The 14050-nt window shown below is 45.4% G+C and overlaps 1 protein-coding gene across 3 annotated transcripts in view; it reads left to right on the top strand.

Moving 5' to 3' along the window:
* The first annotated feature begins 7276 nt into the window (after positions 1–7276).
* Positions 7277–14050, top strand: part of PPM1B (protein phosphatase, Mg2+/Mn2+ dependent 1B) — a 68253-nt gene continuing 61479 nt past the window's right edge. For 2 of the 3 annotated variants that reach the window (XM_077485666.1, XM_077485667.1), the window contains exon 1: positions 7279–7462. The gene's annotated coding sequence lies outside the window, so the exon portion shown is untranslated. Of the gene's footprint in view, positions 7463–14050 lie in introns of all 3 variants that reach the window. The other variant, XM_077485665.1, reaches the window with a different exon arrangement.

Below are 14050 nucleotides of genomic sequence, written 5' to 3'. Positions count from 1 at the left end.
GCCGCTCCAGTGCCCAAAAGATGCTGCTTGCAGGAATTTTTCTAATGCCCTGCAAGCGCACTGCCCCAGTGTGAAAGCACTTGGGCTCTCACACTGGGGCTGCAGGGCAGGCGCTATTTTTAGCCCAAAAGCATCTGAAAAACACCCCAGTGTGAAAGGGGTCTTAAAGTAGCGCAGTGCTGTATCACAATAAATGGCCAGGTCATGGTACATTTTCTGGAGTTCAAGTGGTTAACCACTACCCGCCCAGCTTACAGCAGAATGAAGGCCAGAAAGTGGTTTGGTTATCCTGACTGGGTGTCATACAATGTCCAGCAGGATAACAAGCCAGCGCACGCCAATGAGGGGCACGTAGGGTGGCTATTGGTGGTGTGGTGTGTCAGTTTGACACACCGCATCTCTGATCTAGGTAAAGAGCTTCTGACGTAGGCTCTATACCACTTGATCAGCTTTGTCCAATCACAGTGTAAATAGGATGAGCCATTTATTAGCTTTGTTCTGGTGATTTTTACCTACCTCACTTAAAAGCTTAACCACTTGAGGACCGCCGTATTGCCATTGTACGTCAGCACAATGGCACAGGCAGGCATAATCACGTACATCTACGTGATTGCCTTCCAGCGGGTGGGGGGTCCGATCGGACCCCCTCCCGCTGGTTACGGCGGTCCGATTCGGTCCAGGAGCGCTCCGTGATGAGGGGATGGCCGTTGGTTTTCGGCCACCCCCTCTGGATCGCTCCTGGCCAATGAGAAGCTTCCTCCCCTGTGTATTGTTTACACAGGAAGGAGGAAGTGATGTCATTCTCCTCGGGGCGGTCTTTTTGACCGGACTACGAGGAGAAGAGTAAAAGTAAGTGTGCACCAACACTACACTGACATGTAGGTACACACAGGCACACAAACCCCCCCCGATCCCCCCCCCCGATCGCCCCCCGATCCCCCCCCAGTCACAGTGTCACTGATTGCATTGATCATTTCTTTACTGATCAATGCATTCAGTGTCAGTTGTGACAGTAAAAACTGTCAGGACAGTTAGTGTTAGGTCCAGGGTAGCCCCCTATCACCCCCCAATAAAGATTTAACCCCCTGATTGCCCCTAGAGTTAACCCTTTCACCCCCTTTTGCCAGTGTCACTAAGCGATCATTTTTCTGATCGCTGCATGTGTCGCTAGTGTCGCTAGGTAGCTAGTTATTTTTTTAGGTTCACCGCCAGGTTTTTATATCGCTAGGTACCCCGATATATACTACCCAATAATGTTTTTAACCCCCTGATTGCCGCTAGTTAACCCTTTCACCCCCTTTTGCCAGTGTCACTAAGCGATCGTTTTTCTGATCGCTGCATTAGTGTCGCTACAGTCGCTAGGTAGCTAGTTATTTTTTTAGGTTCACCGCCAGGTTTTTATAGCGCTAGGTACCCCGATATACTACCCAATAATGTTTTTAACCCCCTGATTGCCGCTAGTTAACCCTTTCACCCCCTTTTGCCAGTGTCACTAAGCGATCATTTTTCTGATCGCTGCATGTGTCGCTAGGTAGCTAGTTATTTTTTTAGGTTCACCGCCAGGTTTTTATATCGCTAGGTACCCCGATATACTACCCAATAATGGTTTTAACCCCCTGATTGCCGCTAGTTAACCCTTTCACCCCCTTTTGCCAGTGTCACTAAGCGATCGTTTTTCTGATCGCTGCATTAGTGTCGCTACAGTCGCTAGGTAGCTAGTTATTTTTTTAGGTTCACCGCCAGGTTTTTATAGCGCTAGGTACCCCGATATACTACCCAATAATGGTTTTAACCCCCTGATTTCCGCTAGTTAACCCTTTCACCCCCTTTTGCCAGTGTCACTAAGCGATCATTTTTCTGAACGCTGCATCAGTGTCGCTAGTGTCGCTAGGTAGCTAGTTATTTTTTTAGGTTCACCGCCAGGTTTTTATAGCGCTAGGTACCCCGATATACTACCCAATAATGGTTTTAACCCCCTGATTGCTGCTAGTTAACCCTTTCACCCCCTTTCACCAGCGATCACAGTATAAGTGTCACTGGTGACGCTGGTTAGCCAGTTAGTTATTTAGGTTCCCCGTCAGGTTTTTATATAGCGCCAGGGACCCCCATATACTACCTAATAAAAATTTGAACCCCCTGATTGCCCCTAGTTAACCCTTTCACCACTGATCACCGTATAAGTGTTACGGGTGACTCTGGTTAGTTTGTTTTTTATAGCATTTTATATTCAAATCCGGAAGGCAGTGCTTGGTTTTCGGGGTCCCGTACGTGGCTAGGCTCCCAAAAAGTCCCCCACATGTGGTATCCCCGTACTCGGGAGAAGCAGCAGAATGTATTTTGGGGTGTCATTTCACATATGCCCATAGCATGTGTGAGCAATATATCATTTAGTGACAACTTGGTGCAAAAAAAAAAAAGTTTGTAATATTCCCGCAACTTGTGGCAAAATATAAAATATTCCATGGACTCAACATGCCTCTCAGTAAATAGCTTGGGGTGTCTACTTTCCAAAATGGGGTCATTTTGGGGGGTTTTGTGCTATTTTGGCATTTTATGGCCTTCGAAACTGTGATAGGTAGTGAGGAGTTAAATCAAAAATTTGCACCCTTAGAAATCCTGAAGGTGGCGATTGGTTTTCGGGGTGCCGTGCGCGACTAGACTCCCAAAAAGTCCCACACACGTGGTATCGCCATACTCGGGAGAAGTAGCGGAATATATTTTGGGGTGCAATTCCACATATAACCATGGCATGTGTGAGCAATATATCATTTAGTGACAACTTTTTGTAAAAAAAATTTTTTTTTTTTTTTTTTTTGTCATTATTCAATCCCTTAGGACAAAAAAAATAAATATTCAATGGGCTCAACATACCCATCAGCAATTTCCTTGGGGTGTCTACTTTCCAAAATGGGGTCATTTGGGGGGGATTTGTACTGCCCTGCCATTTTAGCACCTCAAGAAATGAGATCGGCAGTCATAAATTAAAAGCTGTGTAAATTCCAGAAAATGTACTCTAGATTGTAGACGCTATAACTTTTGCGCAAACCAAAAAATATACGCTTATTGACATTTTTTTTACTAAAGACATGTGGCTGAATAAATTTTGCCCTCAATGTATGACTAAAATTTAGTTTATTCGATTTTTCTTATAACAAAAAGAAGAAAATATCTTTTTTTTTCAAAATTTTCGCTCTTTTTCCATTTATATCGCAAAAAAAAAAAATCGCAGAGGCAATCAAATACCATCAAAAGAAAGCTCTATTTGTGGGAAGAAAAGGACGCAAATTTCGTTTGGGTGCAATATTGCATGACCGCGCAATTACCAGTTAAAGCAGCGCAGTGCGAAATTGCAAAAAGACCTCTGGTCCTTAAGGTGTTTATTGGTCCGGAGCTGAAGTGGTTAATGATACCTAACATAAGTGATTAAAACCTTTTATCTACATATGAATCAACCAATGCGGTTGCAGCTATAACCCATGAAATCAATAAGGAATGATAATGGTGCTCAAATACAAAGATCTAATTTATTTATACAGAAAATAAATGTTGGAACAATTGGATATTACCAAATATAAAATGGTGATATTACAAATACAGTGTTGCCAGTCTACAAAGATAGTTAATGCAAAAAGGAGATATGGTTACAGTTGACGCATGCTATCAAGGTATTAAGGCAAATCCTAGGATAGGAAAAGTTAGAAAAATAAAGGAGAAATAAGATAATACAGATACATCACATAGACAGCTCTTACGTGACCATGGTTCATCTAGACCGTGAGTCTTATGTCACGAACACACGACCAGACATCGACGGACTAGGTCTGACGGTCTTCCCGACGAACTTTCAGCGGAGTTCCGACTGACTTTTCTGAATGAACGGACTTGGCCACCCACAATCACACCAAAGTCCGATGGATTCAAACGGGATGACGTACGACCGGACTAGAATAAGGAAGTTCATAGCCAGTAGCCAATAGCTGCCCTAACGTCAGTTTTCATCCGTTGGACTAGCATACACACAAGCGGATTTCTCGATAGGAACTGGGTCCGGCGGAGTTCCGGCAAAAAAATTGTGAAACATGTTCTATTTCTAAAGTCCGTCAGATTTTTGGACAGCAAAGGTCCGATGGAGCCCACACATGATCGAATTGTCCGACGGATTCGCTCTGTCTGACCTTTGCTGTCGAAAAGTCCGGTTGTGTGTTCGTGGCATAAGCCCCTGTACACACGGTCCGAGATTTCCACAACCAAATCCGTCGGATTTTGCCCGTCGGATCTTGTCCGAAACTGTTGCATACACACGGTCGGACAAAGTTGGCGAAAAAATCTGATCTTTCAGAACGTGATGACGTAATTTTGTTACGTTGGGACTACATTCAGGCTAGTAGCCAATAGCTTTGATGTAGGAATTTGATCTGAGCATGCGTGGCACTTGGTCCGATCAAAATTCTCTACACATGATCGGAGTATGTCCGATCAGACAACAGACAAAAGACGTTGGTCTTTTGAGATACAGAAAACAGTAACTAGGCCCTCCTCTCAGGATTAAACCCAAAAAATATATTAAGTACACACGTTCCTATAACAACATGTGTGTGTGTGTATATATAGAGATAGATTTTATATATATATATATATATATACATATATACATACACACACACACACATACTTATATATGTAGCGTCGGTACTCCTAAGGAGTACGTGCTATGTCTGTAAATTTATTTTTTGCCCAAAACTATGGTTACATTTTTGGGTTAATTGTTCTAAATTGGGCTTTGGCATCAGCTTGTCTGGGCTGTATTGAGGATCTGCGTGGTCATAGGTGGGGTTCGCCCCTGTGAGAGGCCTTAGAACGCAGTCTGGTTGAACGCATTGGGTACCAATCTCTCTTTCAGAATCAATCAGTGGGCGTTTATCTCACTGTGTATTCCCGGAAGAGGGTATTTAAGATGCTGAAGTCACGTGGTTCTGGGTTCCGGTCGAGAAGTTGTTGTTGACTCCATGGTCCTGGTCCTCCTGACCAGCCCCCAGAGGCCCTTATGGCCTGGGGTGGGGATCAATCCATTTCCGAGCCTCGGAACTGGCTAGTTTGAGACGCAGTAACTGGAAGGAAGATTCTAAGGTGTTCTGGTGCCGTCTCGGGTTTTTTAGAGGCACAATCCACATTTCTAACGGTATCGCCGGACCGGCTGCAAGATTCTGGTACAGTAAGAAATGTTCCTACCTCTATCCTTCCGGTTACAACTACGTTTTTCAACCAAGTCTGTGTGAGAGACTTTGCAAGGCTAGAATTACTTGTTGGCTGCTAGATCCAAGCTCAAAAATGTATCCAACAGTTAAAGAATCCAGTTGCGAGTGGCTATTCCCTGGATTATGTACAGAGAGAGACTTTTATTGAAGTCAGCAGTTCTGAGAACCTGAGCTAAACTTTATCCTGCTACCCTCTATTCCCAACTTAGAGACTGAGTTTGTTCAACTGTTTTATGCAAAATAAAAATCCTAGCAAGGTACCAAGTGTCGATCTCTACAGTTTCTGGGTCATCAACCCTGGGAACCCCTAGACAAGGACAACGAGTGGAGGTAATCGGTAAGCCCAGAAAAATTCAGCCGCTCCTTCGGGGGTTAGTGCTACACATATATAACGGGGCATGGTAATTTAATTAGAAAATCCTCACAATGGTTCCTTGATATAAATATTAATTTCAATATTTACACACCAGCTTTTCCTCCACTCGCACTGACAAATGTGAGTAGAGAACCTCTACTGCGCTGATTATCATTTCAGCCCCCCCCCCCCCTCCCCCACCACCAAGCATGCCAATCAATGCCCAATAGGGATTGGATGGCACTCAGTGCCCATCAGTGATGCTTGCCAATGCCTCCTGGTCAGTGCCACCTATCAGTGCTGCTTATCAGTGCTGCATATAAGTGCTTCATCATCATTGCTCATCAGTGAAGGAGAAAACATACTTATTTACAAAGTTTTGTAACAGAAACAAAGGAAACATTATTTTTTTTTTCAAAGTTTTTCCTCTTTTTGTATTTGTAGCTCAAAAAATAAAACCCCCTGAGGTGATCAAATACCACCAAAAGAAAGCGCTATTTGTGGGAAAAAATAAATATTTAGCTTGGGTACAACGTCGCATGACCGCACAATTGTCATTAAAAATGCATCAGCTGGAAATTGGTCTGGGCAGAAAGGGGGAAAGAAAGTGGTTAAAAAAAAAATCCTGTCATGAAAGTCCTTTTTCAGGTACTTCCTGTTAGAGTGACAACGCTCTGTCCTTGTCCCCCAATGGCGCTCCTGCGTTGTCACCTAGGAAGGGGCTGCAAAGAAGCACCATGGGCTCAGAGACACAAGAAAGAGAAAAAATATTGAAAACAAGTATTTTGTATAAAATAATGGAGTGTTTCTGATACTTTTATTTTGGGGCTGGGCTTTAGCCAAGTAAATGTCGTCCAGTTCGGGTTTACAATAAAGTTTTGTGAATGGATTGAGAGCAGCGGACCTGAACTGTGTCTCCAAGGTAACGCCTCATCTCTCCCCCCCCCCCCCATAAACATCTCCTCCTGTAACCTCTGCCTGGCCACGCCCCTCTTCAGTTATGAGAGCTAGGCCGTACAAGATGTTTTGGCAAGGGCGGTGACGTCACCCTCCTCGCTTATTGGCCGCCGATGATCTCATGTTACATCCGGGGCTCGCTCTCTCTCCCCCCCTCCCCTCAGCAGGTTCGCATTGAGGAAAACAACATTCCATCTACGCTTCTCGACTTCCCCTTCACTCATTGGCCGCCTGCCACGCCTATCACGTCTCCTCAGCCAATGAAAACGCAAACACGCAAGACCTCGGCGCCCTTCACGTCAAACAAGGCCCGTTTCAGCTCTGACAGCTGCGCCAACCAATCAGGCGCCGGCTTATCGTAACAGCTAGCCAATCAAGTAAAAGGCGGCATTATTTTATCTATTCCCCTAGAAAACCGGCAGCGGCGAGCCTCTTCTCCTTTACACCGTCCAACTTGACAGGTACAACCTTCAGCCTACTGATTACTAAGTTGACAAGCACCGCGCGACCTCTCTCCGCTCGACGCTCGTTTCTGACGTCACGACGCAGCGCCCCTTTTTTCCCTCCACGGCCGCCGCTGATTGGACGCCGGGCCCTCGTCAGAGCAGTCGCGCCGCGTGACGTCGGCGCGGTTACGCGACGGCCCGGCTTTGCCAACCAACCCAGCGTGCAGCGCGGCGCGTGGTGCGCTTGCGCAGTTGCCCTCGGGCGCCGACGCATGCGCAGTCTTAAATACCGAGCGTCGACCCGAAGCCAGCGCCGAGACCGGAAGAGATGGGGAGTGTGGAAGCCTGGCGCTTGTAACCTGCGGCTGGACGCCTCCCCGAGCGGTAGTGTGACGAGCAGAGAGGCCGGCTGTGTAGGGAGGAGGCCCAGTGAGAAGTTGTAGCGATAGGTAAGTGTAATCACCACCTTTCCAACTGCCGCCTTCTGTGACACCAGAGAGGTCACACGCCGGGCCGCTTCTGCCTGACACATGCGGCTCTGTACGGTGTGAAGGGCCACGGGGAGGGCTCTGCACTGGGAGGGACATCATGGCATGCTGTTGACATTTCACCACGAATGGTTGGGGCTTTGTTAGACTGACTTCACCATCCTTGTATTTCAGGGGACAATAACACATCTCTGACCATTGGTGCCTTTATCTATTTATCCAAAGAGCTGAAAATCCCATAAATCCATCTTTGTTCCAAATGCCTTTCCAAGTCCAGATATTACCTTGTAAATGTCACTGTGACCTCCATCACACAGCCTGAGCAGAGTGGTGGGATGGGCTTAGCAGGCCACACTCACCACAGGCTGCCTGCAGGAAACTACAGGAGGGGGTGGAGACCAGACCAGTCACCCTGCACAAGGATAGGGAGCAGCACTGAGATGTCTTTATTACAGGAAGATCCTACATGGGGGGAGGGATCACATTGGGTTACTGCACAGATCTGGAATAAAAATTCGAAGTATTCTAAGATTCAAGGGAGAATATACACCATGAATGAATTTAAACACGATCTATTAATGAGAGATTGGGAGAATTCTGAAACGTCTTGCATACATGTGAAAACTGTGTATATTAATATATATCCTCTTCTAGAATGTTTGGGCCCCTTTTCACATGGCTTTCTGATTAGGTCCACCTGTCAGTTTTCTAGGCGGGACCGATGGGATGCTCTGTTCGCGCATAGGGACTGGCGGATGTCAGCGGTGACGTCTGCTCACTTCTACCAACATCCAATTTGATCTTGTCTGTGAAATCCAGATGGTTGGTGACCCTATGTCTTCCATCAGTTTTGGAGGATCGCATAAGAAAATTGCAGGCGGCCTGTTTTCATCCGATCTCCCCATAGAGGAGTGCCATCTCAGCAAAGTGAGTGGAGACGGACCTGTCATCCACTGACTGCCTATGTGGATGAGCCCTTAGAATCCCCCCCCCCCCCCCCCACTAAGTAGAGATGCACCTGAAATTTTGGCTGCTGAAGTGTATCAGCCGAATAATGGAGGTATTTGCATTTTGCTGGTAAGTGAAGAAGGTGGCAGAAACACGTGATTTTACAGCAAGCAGGATTTTTAACACAATGGAAGCGCAATGGACCAGTGTGCAGACATGCATAGAATTTAAAGGGATACGTTTTTTTTGTTCTAAAGGTGCCAATAATGGCTAACAAATTCATATTTAAATTCCTGATATTAATTGAAATCAAATTTAATACAATTTTGTGTATAAAAACTCATTTTTGGCAAAGTGCATCCTGCAGTTTTGATTTTGGCACAATTTGCACCTCTACCCATTCTAGCTATATCATTTTTTTTTTTTTTTTAATATATTTTAAGCCGCAGCTTCGGAGAATAAAATGGTGGTCGCAATTTTCTTTTTTTATGTTGCATGATGTGTGCAGATTTTCATGAAATAAAATGCACATTAAAGGTGTTGTAAACCCTTGTGCTTTTTCACCTTAATGCATTATGGTGAAAAACCTTCGGTCATTCAGCAGCCCTCCCGAGCCCCAGTTTATACTTGATCCCTGTTTCCCACAACAGGAACGAGCACACCAGCTCCAGTCAGTGTCTCGTGTGCTGATTGATAGCAGTGCAGCCATTGACTCCATGATCAATCAAATCCAATGACCCAGGTGCCCAGGGCCTGCTTTCTTTGCCAATAGATGAGTAGGACACGGGAGCACGCCCACACGGGTGTCCACGAAGGCGAGTGCTTCTCCTACAGGGTACTCGAAGAGGAGGAGCCTGGAGTGCTGGTGAGGGACCCCAGAAGAGGAGGACCGGGACCACTCTGTGTAAAACCAACTGCACAGTGGAGGTTATGTATGACATGTATGTGGTGGTGGTGTGTTTGTTTTTTTTTTTTTCTTTTTTTTGTTTTTTACCCTGAACCTTTACAACCCTATGATTTAATTGCAAATGCAATATAGATCTATATCTCCCAACGTTTTGCTAAAATATAAAAGCTGCTTTAACGTTCTATATGCCCATGGGATAGTGATAAACTACCATACCTGGAAAATCTCCATAGGAAACTGTTTAAAAACCTTTAGGCTGCTTTCACACAGGGGCGGGAGCGGCGTCAGCGGTAAAGTGCCGCTATTTTAGCCGCGCTTTACCGTCGTTTTAGCGGCGGTCTGCGGGCGCTAGCGGGGTGGTTTTAACCCCCGCTAGCGGCCGAAAAAGGGTTAAACCCGCCCGCAAAGCGCCGCTGCAGCGGCGCTTTGCCGGCGGTATTGCCGCGATGTCCCATTGATTTCAATGGGTAGGAGCGGTGAATACACCGCTCCTTCACCGATCCAAAGATGTGGCTAGCAGGACTTTTTTTCACCGTGCTGCCAGCGCATCGCTCCAGTGTGAAAGCCCTCTGGCTTTCACACGAGTGAAAGGGGCCGGTTTTTTTCAGGCGCTACACAGGCGCTATTTTTAGCGCTATAACGCCTGAATACCGCCCCAGTGTGAAAGCAGCCTTACAGATACCAGTTTAGAATTGTACAGGAGGTCTGGTGTGAGTTATTGCTCTTGCTCTGAAGTTGATACCTCACGCGTGATGTGATCGCGATTTACAGATTACAGGTACTTGTATAGCGCCATCGATTTATACAGCACTTTACATAACATATTGTACGTCAGTCCCTGCCCTCAAGGAGCTTACAATCTAAGGTCCCTAACTCGCATTCATACAAACATGTTGGTGGTGGCCCAATTCAGGATACACTTTGCCAAAAACAAGCTTAAGAAAAGTGTGTATTTTTTTACTTTATTGTCTTTAGAGTTCTATTGCATAATCCTAATAAAAATAAAAAATTCAAGGAAAATGCATCCTTTTCTATGTCTTCACACTTGTCTATTGAGCTTTGGTTGCAGTGTTAAAATCCTGCTTGTTGCATATTTGTCCGTTTTCAAAAATGCACCTTCCCATTAAAAGCATCAGTTTTTGCTGCAGTTTGAGTCGCATGACCTATAAAAACGAATAGTAGACGCGTCAATGTTTTCAGCGTAGAGTATTGACACATTTCTTTTCATATCCTCAAATTGCAGATTGCCCTATTTTCTGCACCCAATATATTGATGCATCCCTAATATACATACTAGGGCCAATTTAGACAGGAGACAACCTACCAGCATGTCTTTGGAGTGTGGGAGGAAACAGACACAGGTTGAATGTAAACTCCAGGCAGGTAGTGCCATGGTTGGGATTTGAACCAATGACCCTGGTTCTGCTAGCCAAAGTGCTATTTAGAGAGGAGTGCCACCTTAAACAAAAAAATATTAAAAGTCAACATCTACAAATACTGCAGCTGCTGACTTTTAATAAATGGACACTTACCTGTACCAGGGTCCAGCGATGTTAGCAGCATTTGACGAGCAACCGCTTGTCTCTCTGCTGCCCCCACCGCTATCCTCTGTCAGGGAATTGGGAAGTGAAGTATTGCGGCTTCACTGGCCGATTCCCTACTGTGCACATGCGAGTTGCGCTGTGCGTCAGTTCCCAGGGTACAGTGTGTGTGGGGGGAGGGGCGGCGTCATCTGCGGCTAGCTATTCCCGGGTGCAGATACCTGGATTACACAGGTATCTGCACCCCCCTGAAAGGTGCCAATTGTGGCACTGGTGGGGGGGAGGGTTCCGATGAGCAGAACTTCCACTTTAGGGTGGAGCTATGCTTTAACCATGTGGACCGGTAGTCTGTACTCGTATGAAAGGAATGGGCTCAAATTGCAATTGCCTAAAACATTCATCTCAAAGGGGAAATGACTGCTGTAACTAAATTGTATCTAAATCTGCTAGTCCACCTAAAGCCTTGTACACATGATTAGAATATTGTACAAAAATTTTTTTTTTTTTTTTTTTTTTTATTTGCCGTCAATCGCATGCACGCCAGCTGGGACCTCCGTGAGTTGGGTCGCGTGTCCCGCTGACTATTGCCGCGGAGATACCTGTGATTGCCTCACAGAGAGTAAGACCGGGGAGATGCTAATGTAAACAAGCATCTCGCTGTTGTGCCTAGTGACAGTGTTACTGATCTCTGCTCCCTGTGATCGGGAGCAGAGATCAGTGATGTGTCACGTGTAGCCACGCCCCAGGACACACTTAACCCTTACACTGCCCGCTAGTGGTTAACCCATTCACTGACACTCATTTACACAGGACTCGGTGTATTTTGTATAGCACTGATTGCTGTATAAATTACAATGGTCCCAAAAATGTCAAATGTCCCATGTGTCCGCCATAATGCCGCAGTCACGATAAAGATCGCTGCCATTGCTAGTAAAAAAAATAAAAAGAATACAAAGTGCCATGAAACTATCCCCTAGTTTGTAAACGCTATAACTTTTGCGCAAACCAATCAAACTACTGCTATTAATCTAGCCTATCACAGGGAGCAATTAGGAGGAGAGCTGGCCAGATCACATGGTATCTCCTGGCTCTGAAACACCCACCGCTGTCAAACTAATTTCCTGCCTCCTGGACTGGCTCCTATGATGGGCAACACACTGAATCAATTTCCCGGTATTGGACCCGTGTGCTGTCTATCATAGAAGCCAGTCCTGGAGGTGGGGCGTTTGTTTTGACTGTGGCAGGCATTTCAGATCCAAGCTGTGCCACAGTGGGAGATTTATTTTCAGGTACTTGTATAGCTCTGTCAATTTACGCAGCACTTTACATATACATTGTACATTCACATCGGCCCTACCCTTAAGGAGCTTCCAATCTAAGGTTTCTAACTCTCATTTCATACGTACACATATTGGGACCAATTTAGACAGAATCAAATTAACCTACCAGCATGTCTTTAAAGCATTGGAGGAAACTTGAGCAGGCATCAGGAGAACGTGCAAATTCCAGGCAGGTAGTGATGTGGTTGGGATTCGAACCAGCCACCCTAGTGCTGCTAGGCTTAAGTGCCAACCAGTACGCTGTTGTGCCTTTGTGTGATCTGGCCAGCTCCCCCCCCCGACAGTTTCCTAGCTGATCGCTTCTGGCAGAAGTGGGATATATATATATATATATATATATATATATATATATATATATATATATATATATATATATATATATATAATATTTCTTACAGGGCATCTGGCCCAGTCTGCCCCTGCTCCACACTCGCCCACAGCTTATTTCCACCCGCCTAATGCGAGTGGAAATTTTGCAGGCTGAAGTAGGTTATATCGGTGATTGCAAGAATGTGTTTAAAATTACATTTGTATAAATGTGTTTTAAAACATGACATTCATATATTTATAGTGAAACTAAACAGTACCTTCAGTAAAAATTGTGACCAGGCAGCTTTTTATTGCAGAAGACATGGCTGTTTGTTCTGCATTAAAACAAGCTTAACTGCAAAAAGGCAGGTATCTTTTTGAACGTACAGTAGGCCACTCATGTGCAGCTTGGCATACATTCTTGGCACAGTGCTGGTGTACTGCGAGGATAACACCAGTGCAGGCGTTGCCTCATCCCATGCTAGCTGGCGAAGAATCTAGTGACCGCATCAATGTAAGAGGTCAGCTGACCCCCCTGAGCTCACATGTGCCGTAGAGAACACATCTGACCCTTTGATGACCTGACGCAGTGCATGCACAGTAGAGCACTTCCTTGGTTGTGGGTACAGGCTACTGCCTATGTCATTCACACCTAGGTGCGAATTCAGGAAGTGTGGGGAGTTTCCTTAAAGTACTTTAAAAATGTCTTTAAAAAATGCAGTTTCCCTAAAATGCATGCTGCAGACTAGTGGTTGCCTGTTAACTGGCAAATGTGTGAGACTAACCAGCTGTCCAGCTTCCACCTTCTAAACTTCTGAACTGCCTATTACTTTATTGATCTTGGGTTCCTGCCAGCTGTCCTTCACATCTCCTCCTTGTGCTTAACAGAATTACAGGGGTGACATGATGCCAGCATTACTAGCATTATTGCAGTGTTGAAGTAAGGGGTGTAAACTGACCACAAATGCCCCCACCCTCTCATACCAGCTAGGATTCTGTTATTGCTATTGAGATGCATTATTCCTGGTTGCTATGCATGTGAATTGGGCATAACTTGCATCCTGCAAACCCCCCCCCCCCCCCCCCCCACAGAAGTATATACACCCTACCAGCCTCTTCACTTACCAGCTGGAAGAGTACATTACCCTTTTAGGTATGGTGCAGCTTAAAGGTAATTTATTGCAACTTTTCCTTTGTGACGGTGCTAGGCCAATAACCAAGTGCAGGCTTGTTCACTGGAAGTCTATCCATAGTAGAAAAGATGTAGCTGGATAGCCGCACTCCAAATTATTCAACTTTATTTCAAAAATGTAATTAAAATCATAGCATCTAGGCTGGCAAACAGACTAACTGCACAGCCGCTGACATGTTTCACACCGAACACGGTGCTTAGTCATAGCTCATAGTCTTGTAAGCTAAAACTTGAGATTTCCCTGAACATCTTTCAGGATAGCACGAGTGTGGCTCCTCCCACTTGCCAACAGAAAACGCACCTCCACCAAAC

This window comes from Lithobates pipiens, unplaced genomic scaffold (genome assembly GCF_037356315.1).
Source record: "Lithobates pipiens isolate NorthernLeopardFrog02 unplaced genomic scaffold, aLitPip1_a1.2 Scaffold_18, whole genome shotgun sequence".
NCBI lineage: Eukaryota > Metazoa > Chordata > Amphibia > Anura > Ranidae > Lithobates > Lithobates pipiens.
This window is presented reverse-complemented; position numbering and strand designations above follow the sequence as displayed.